This window comes from Arachis hypogaea, chromosome 14 (assembly GCF_003086295.3).
Source record: "Arachis hypogaea cultivar Tifrunner chromosome 14, arahy.Tifrunner.gnm2.J5K5, whole genome shotgun sequence".
Classification (NCBI taxonomy): domain Eukaryota; kingdom Viridiplantae; phylum Streptophyta; class Magnoliopsida; order Fabales; family Fabaceae; genus Arachis; species Arachis hypogaea.
In genome coordinates, this window is record NC_092049.1 from 70,746,115 (window position 1) to 70,753,261 (window position 7,147).

Below are 7,147 nucleotides of genomic sequence, written 5' to 3' on the forward strand. Positions count from 1 at the left end.
TTCCACGTTAACTTAGTTAATGTGGAAGCTAACGTTGATCAGTGAAAGAATGGCCAACGTTAGTGACACTCAACATTGTCACTAACGTTGGGGATGGCTAAGCATGGCCACGTTAGAAGCCACGTTAACCTAGTTAACATGGACTCTAACGTGAGACATAGGGGCACCTTGGAACGTTAGTGACAATGTTGAGTGTCACTAACGTTCTCGAAGGATGGGAAGCCCACGTTAAAGAGCCACGTTAACTAAGTTAACGTGGGCTCTAACGTGGGAACAAAGGGGGCTTTTCAAAGTTATTAGGAATGTTAAGTCTCAATAATGTGTGCGAAGGACTTAGAGGCAACGTTAGTGGCAACGTTTATGCCACTAACGTTGAAGTTAACGTGGCTTTTATTTAGTAACGTTAGTGAGAAAGTTGATTGTCACTAACGTTCTCGAACTCATATTTTCACTAAACGTTAACACCCCTAACGTCCTGAGCTAAAGTCTCTGCCCACTTCACATTTTCTCTCTGCAAGTAAAGCCAAGCCCAAATGAAGAAGAGAACTGCTTCAAACTCAAGATCCAAAGGCCCAAGACTTGAAGATCCAACTAGAAGCTGAGAGAAGTAGTATATATAGGAGTAGCTTTGAATTGTTGAGGAGTTCTGGAGGTTGGAAAAAGAGAACTACTCTCTGTATTTTACTTTCTCTGCATTTTCTAGTTTTATGATGTATTCTCCATCTTTGTTTTCATTTTCAAGAGCTATGAACAACTAAAACCCTTTCATTGGGTTAGGAGCTCTGTTGTAATTTGATGGATCAATACTAATTTTCATTATTCTTCTTCTATCTTTTCTCTTGATTTTACTTGAAAGCTTTCGATCTTCATCCAATTGAGTAGTTATCTTGGAAAAGAAGCTATACAAACTTGGATCTCTTCTGAACCTTGAAAGAGGAATGAAGAGATCAAGCTAGAAATGCTTTCTCATGCTGGACCAAATTGGGTTTGGATGGGTATGTGACTATAACCCTCTCAATACTTGATTTGGGAAATGCATGTGGTATAATCAGTGACCATACTTCATCTCTTCTCATGAGTAATTGACCAAGGAATTGGCTATTGATCAAGATTTGAGAGATTGAATTACAAGAAATTGTAATTCAATCAATTAAGATTGCCAAGGAGATCAATGAGTGCATTGATTGAGCAAGAGATGAAAATGAACTTGATCCGGAGAATTGCAACATCTCCTAAGCCCAATGAACTCCCCATCTCTGATCTTACCCATTCTCTTTAATTTCTGCCATTTACTTTTATGAGCAAATCCCCTATTCCCATTTACAATTCTGCAATTTATTTTCAGTCATTTACTTCTAGTCCTTTAATTTTAGCATTTACTTTTCTGTTATTTACATTCCCGCCATTTTATTTTCTGCAACTCTCAACCCAAATTCTGGATTCGCTCAACTAGAATATTCTTCTAATTAAAGTTGCTTGATCAATGAATCCCTGTGGGATTCGACCTCACTCTATTGCGAGTTTTTACTTGACGACAAATTCGGTACACTTGCCGAAGGGAGATTTGTTTTGAGACAAGTTTTCTGAGCATCAAGTTTATGGCGCCGTTTCCGGGGATTGATTGTGCATCAACAATGATTAAATTGGAAGATCACTAGATTGAGCATTTTTATTTTGTGAATTTCATTTTCTGTTTGAGTGATTTACTTTCTGTTTTAGTTAAACTTCTTCCCTTCCCCCTCTACTCTTTTGTTTTTTTTTGTTATTTTCAATTCTGTTTGCTAACCCACTAACTGTTTGATATATTGCATCACGCACAACTAACAGTAATTCTGACACAAATACTTTCTGCACCTATCTTTTCTTGCTTGCACTTGATGGTTGTATGACAGGGAGAAGAAGCGGGGCTTCAACTTCCTTCGATTCTGAACCTGAGAGGACCTTCCTTAGATTAAGGAGGGAGGCAAAAGGAAAGAAAGTGGTTGGTGCTGAGGAAGAAGAGGAATTCTTTGAACCAAACATGGAAGACAACATGGAAAACCATCATGAAGAAGAGGATCACAACCATGGGGGAGGAGGTAGAGCAAATCATGCTGGGGAGGATAGAAGAGTTTTGGGCTCTTACATCAATCCAAACCCAGGAAATTGTGGAAGTAGCATCCAAAAGCCAACAATCCATGCCAACAACTTCGAACTTAAACCACAGCTCATCACCCTTGTTCAGAACAACTGTTCGTTTGGAGGAGGTGTTCAAGAAGACCCCAATCAATATTTGACCACCTTCCTGAGAATATGTGACACAGTGAATCTAATGGTGTTCACCCTGACACCTATAGACTGCTCTTGTTTCCATTCTCACTTAGGGACAAAGCAGCCAAGTGGCTGGAATCTTTCCCAAGGGAAAGCTTGACAACTTGGGAAGACGTCGTGAACAAATTCTTAGCAAAATTTTACCCTCCTCAACGAATCAATAGGCTGAGAGCTGAGGTCCAAACTTTCAGGCAACAAGATGGTGAGACTCTATATGAAGCATGGGAGAGGTTTAAAGACCTAACAAGGAGGTGCCCACCAGATATGTTTAACCAATGGGTGCAGTTGCACATTTTCTATGAAGGGCTCTCTTATGAGTCAAAGAAGGCCGTAGACCATTCATCCGGAGGATCTTTGAACAAGAAGAAGACTATTGAGGAAGCCATAGATGTTATTGAAACAGTAGCAGAGAACGACTACTTCTATGCTTCCGAAAGAGGGAACACAAGAGGAGTAATGGAGCTAAACAATGTAGATGCTCTGTTGGCCCAAAACAAGCTCATTACCCAGCAGCTGGCTGACCTCACCAAGAAGATGGGGAGGAACCAAGTAGCAGCAATCTCAACTTCGTCAACAACCCAAGAAGGAGTGAATAAAGAAGCAGAGGAGAGTCAAGAGCAAGCCAACTACATTGGGAATTCACCAAGGAAAAACTATGATCCATATTCCAAGACCTACAACCCTGGATGGAGAAACCACCCAAACTTTGGGTGGAGAAGTGAGCAAGATCAAAACCAAGACCAGAGACGTTACAACTCCAACAACAATGCAGCTCACCAGTAATTCACACAGAGGACATCTCAACACGCCCACAACAACACTTCTCCACACGCTTATCAAAACCAAAACAGCACATCTGCTCTGAATCACTCATCAATTGATGACAAGCTCTCTAAGATTGAAGCCTTACTTGAAGGAATATGCCAAGAGATTCAAGAAAATAAGGTGTTCAAAGAAGAGGTGCGAGCCAATATTAAGAACCAGGGAGAGACCATTAGGAAGCTGGAATTCCAGGTGGGATATTTAGCTGAGAAGATTCCCAAACCTACTGATAGCTTCCCAAGTGACACGGAGAAAAACCCCAAAGGAGAAGCAAAGAAAGTAAGATGGGAAGATTGCAAAATGGTTACTACAAGTGATCAAGAGACTGAAGACAAGCAAGGCAAACTTTTCGAACAACCTGAAAATAACTCAACAAAGGAGGAGGATAGAGATCACCAAGAACCAGAAATCTCACAACAAGAGCTGCTGAAGCTCTATGCACCCTTCCCTCAACTGCTCAATGGTGCTGTGGGAAAGAGAATATACTCAAGTTTCCTAGACTTGTTTGCATCTCTGCATGTAAACATACCATTCATCAAGGCAATTCAACAAATGCCTGCATTCATCAAGCATATGAAGGAACTTCTTCCCAGGAAAAGCTCACTCAAAGGAGGCCATACTATAGTGATGAACAAGGAATATAGTGCCCTTATTCAACCTGAGTTGCCTACAAAAAGAAGAGACCCAGGAAGTTTTCACATCCCTTGTGCCATAGGTGAAACTATGTTCGATAAAGCACTATGTGACTTGGGAGCCAGCATAAACTTATTGCCATTATCCCTGGTGAAGAGGCTGTAGATCAATGAGATAATGCCCACAGATGTAATCATCAGACTGGCTGACAAAACTCAAAAGCAAGCAATAGGAGTGGTGGAAAATGTGTTGCTAAAGGTTGGGAAATACTTTCTCCCAACAGACTTTGTCATACTGGACATGGAAGAGAGTCACACTCACCCAATCATATTGGGAAGACCATTCCTAGCTACGACCAGAGCACTTATCGATGTAGAAAAAGGGGAGCTAATATTGAGAATCCATGATGAACGACTCAGCTTCAATGTTTTCAAACTCTCACAAGAAACAGATCAAGAGGACAAAGAACTAAGCACAAATGATAATGAGACACTGAAGGAGGAAACAAGCACTGAAGCACAGCCAGTTCATTCTGAGATCCCCTTAATAGATAAACAAGGAAAACAGCAATTGCCACAGCTCAAGAAAAAGTTGGAGGAACCTAAACCTCTAGAGGCAGGTGAAGACAACATCACAACTCCTTTAGAAAAAGAGGTCACCAAGGGGAAGGCAACTTCAAAAGAAACAAAGAAGAAGGTACCAAGGAGGTGGAGGAACAAGAAAATCCCTACAGAAGACTTCTCTCCAGGGGATAGAGTTGTCTCAGCTTACTTCCCAGATATTCCCCCTAATCTCCCCACTGTACCATCTCAGTTACCTAAGGTCTTCACTATCAACAGAGTTCTTTCCTTGGAACATGTAGAAATCATTGATCCAACCAATGGATATAAGTCCATAGCAAGAGGGGAGGACTTTAAGCACTACCAACCACCCTGATAAGGGAAAACCGTCAAGCTAGTGACGCTAAAGAAGCGCTTCATGGGAGGCAACCCATGTTTTATATGTTTTTAAAATAATGAATAAATCAATGTTTATGAATTTCAACCCAAACTTGATAAACACTTGGTGAAATCTTTATCATGCAGTATATAGTGAAGAACAAGTTTGGTGTTTAAAGCAGAACTCTTGGAGCTTTGAACAAAACTTTTCATCACATTGCTTCAAACTAAGTTTGGTGTCACCCCATGGTGCCACCAAAATGCATAAGGATACACAAGTAGTTAGTTAGTTGAAATTCATAAATAAACAAACTATTTTTCTTCTCTTTATTATTCTAGCCGTAGAGTTTGATTTTTATGATATTAATTTCCTTATTTTAAATCTTTATAGGAAGAAAAAGAAAAGAAGCATAAAAATGGATGGATTGGACAACTAAACAAAGAAGGATCGGACACCACAAAAGGAAGGGCTACACACTTGTTCTAAAAAGGGAATACATTGAAAAATGTTGCCATGCAACATTGGAAAAATGGAACCCCTAAAAGACCGAGCAATCTCATTCATAAAGTGATGATCCTTGTCTTCTATCCATGCATCACCCCAATCGTCCATCAAGTAACCATTCAATCAATCCACACCCTCCATTCTCTCACAACTTCTCTATATAAATGACCCTTGCTCCGTACACACCTTTATTGTCATTACCCAATCTTCACCACTCTCCATTTCGGTACAAGACACGCCCTAACCCATTAAAAACCTTTTTCCCACCTCACTCTCTTCATTGCAATAAAACCCTGAACAACCAAAAATCTCCACAACTTTGCCACCTTCACATATTAACTATCATTCATGGCGTCTTCGGGTTCTAAAAGAAGGAAGGGAAAAGAACCCATGGAAGAACACCCATATGATGAAAAGAGATTTAGAAGCTTGCATCATGCATTACAATACGGGTGGATGGTTGATAAGGAAATCATTTATGAGCTGGGATTTCAAGTTAAAAAGACTGAGTGCCCCGAAATCACAGAGAAGATAGAAAGGAGAAGATGGGAGCTCCTCACTGACCCGGTCATTAAGGTGAATACAAACCTCATAAGAGAATTTTATGCAAATGCGGTTCGATATGATAAGAAGGATGAGTCTTAAACAAGCTTTGTGAGAGGAAAGATGGTGGACTTTGGTCCCATGAGTGTCATGAGGGCATTGAAGCTACGGTCTATACAGTTTGAAGAAGAAAGCTATCACTCAAGATTGGACAACCCCAATTATGACCAGATTTTGCAAGATATTTGTATACCAGGAGCTGACTGGGAAAGGGGTGCGGGAAATAAACCAAAGTTCATCAAGAGAACAGATCTCACTCCTGAAGCCAAGGGGTGGTTTGAGCTAGTGAGAAGGTCTATTCTCCCAGCTGTAAATAACTCAGAGGTGAATGTCAAGAGAGCCACAATGGTGCACTGCATACTGAAGGGAGGAGAAATCAAGGTTCATGAACTCATAGCTGAAGGTATTAGAAAGATGGCAGAGAAAAGTGACTCAAGAGAAACGTTAGGTTACCCCAGCACTATTTACCGAATATGCAAGAAAGCTGGGGTAGTTTTTGAAGATGAGAACCCCATGTAGATAAAGGAAGGCATCCGAATAACTGTACGAAAGATGAATGCTGCAGCATCCCCTTTGCCTCAGCGGAAGCAAAGGAAGAGGATAGCCCCTCAAGTAGTGGAAGGACAAGTCTTAGAGGATCAAGCACAACAGACCTTGGACATGCACCAATTGCAGGAGGCCATTGATGGCTTGTCTAGACAATATTTGGAAAGCCAAGGAGCACAGAAAGAGCTTCAACTACAGATAATGGGGCAGCAAGAGGAAACACTCTCAAGATGGATGACTCAGCAAGGTGAGTGGCAAAGGCAAATGATGGAACAGCAACTAAGTCAAGGACAACAATGGGGAGAAACATTCAACAGGATGGAACAAAGGCAAAACGAGCAACAAGAATCCACCCAGAGGCTAATCAACATCCAAGCATATCAAGGGGCACACATACATGAGATGCATCGAAGACAAATAGAACAGGCAGAACTATTGGACGAGCAAAGGGCATTTGCAGAAGGAGTTTACATGAGCGAAACAGGACATCACATAAACACTCAAGCCAGGCTCGGTTACTTAGTGGGACAGCTGCCAATATTGCATCCAGGAATAGCCAGGTATGACGAAATGAAGGATGAATTAGCACGAAAGGAAAGACAAAGGGTGGAAGAGAGTCATGAGTCAGTGAGGAAGGCACTTGAGGATTGGAAGCAAGCAAGATTGGCACGGATGCGAGGAAATGCAAGAGGAAACCAGGAGGACAAGCAAGGAAAAGAGCATGGACATCCACAACAGTAAAAGGTGGTCGAGTTCCTTCTTTATTTCACCTTTCTCTATGTTTTAAATA

The 7,147-nt window shown here is 41.1% G+C and overlaps 1 non-coding gene across 1 annotated transcript; it reads right to left on the minus strand.

Moving 5' to 3' along the window:
• Nucleotides 1-2,472: 2,472 nt before the first annotated feature.
• LOC112745958 (small nucleolar RNA R71) lies at nucleotides 2,473-2,580 on the minus strand. The gene has a single exon (XR_003173862.1). It is a non-coding gene; the product is annotated as a small nucleolar RNA R71 (small nucleolar RNA).
• Nucleotides 2,581-7,147: the final 4,567 nt, after the last annotated feature.